Below are 1,293 nucleotides of genomic sequence, written 5' to 3'. Positions count from 1 at the left end.
CTCTAGATTGATTATATTCTTTGCAGACAAAGTTGGAGAAGCTCTATACAGTCAGCAAAAACAAGACTGGGAGCTAACTGTGGCTCAGATCATGAACTCTTTATTGCCAAATTCAGACTTAAATTGAAGAAAGTAGGGAAAACCACTAGACCATTAAGGTATGACCTAAATCAAATCCCTTGTGATTATACAGTGGAAGTGAGAGATAGATTTAAGGGACTAGATCTGATAGATAGAGTGCCTCATGAACTGTGGACGGAGGTTCGTGACATTGTACAGGAGACAGGGATCAAGACCATCCCCATGGAAAAGAAATGCAAAAAAGCAAAATGGCTGTCTGGGGAGGCCTTACAAATAGCTGTGAAAAGAAGAGAAGCGAAAAAGCAAAGGAGAAAAGGAAAGATATACCCATCTGAATGCAGAGTTCCAAAGAATAGCAAGGAGAGATAAGAAAGCCTTCCTCAGCGATCAGTGCAAAGAAATAGAGGAAAACAACAGAATGGGAAACACTAGAGATCTCTTCAAGAAAATTAGAGATACCAAGGGAACATTTCATGCAAAGATGGGCTGGATAAAGGACAGAAATGGTATGGACCTAACAGAAGCAGAAGATATTAAGAAGAGATGGCAAGAATACACAGAAGAACTGTACAAAAAAGACCTAGATAATCACGATGGTGTGATCACTGACCTAGAGCCAGACATCCTGGAATGTGAAGTCAAGTGGGCCTTAGAAAGCATCACTATGAACAAAGCTAGTGGAGGTGATGGAATTCCAGTTTAGCTATTTCAAATCCGGGAAGATGGTGCTGTGAAAGTGCTGCACTCAATATGCCAGAAACTTTGGAAAACTCAGCAGTGGCCACAGGACTGGAAAAGGTCAGTTTTCATTCCAATCCCAAAGAAAGGCAATGCCAAAGAATGCTCAAACTACCACACAATGGCACTCATCTCACATGCTAGTAAAGTAATGCTCAAAATTCTCCAAGCCAGGCTTCAGGAATACGTAAACTGTGAACTTCCAAATGTTCAAGCTGGTTTTAGAAAAGGCAGAGGAACCAGAGACCAAATTGCCAACATCTGCTGGATCATGGAAAAAGCAAGAGAGTTCCAGAAAATCAGCTACTTCTGCTTTACTGACTATGCAGAGTTCCAAAGAATAGCAAAGTCTTTGACTGTGTGGATCACAATAAACTGGAAAATTTTGAAAGAGATGGGAATACCAGACCACCTGACCTGCCTCTTGAGAAACCTATATGCAGGTCAGGAAGCAACAGTTAGAACTAGACGTGG

The sequence above is a fragment of the Bison bison genome, unplaced genomic scaffold (assembly GCF_000754665.1).
Source record: "Bison bison bison isolate TAMUID 2011002044 unplaced genomic scaffold, Bison_UMD1.0 scf7180017864167, whole genome shotgun sequence".
Taxonomy (NCBI): Eukaryota; Metazoa; Chordata; class Mammalia; order Artiodactyla; family Bovidae; genus Bison; species Bison bison.
This window is presented reverse-complemented; position numbering follows the sequence as displayed.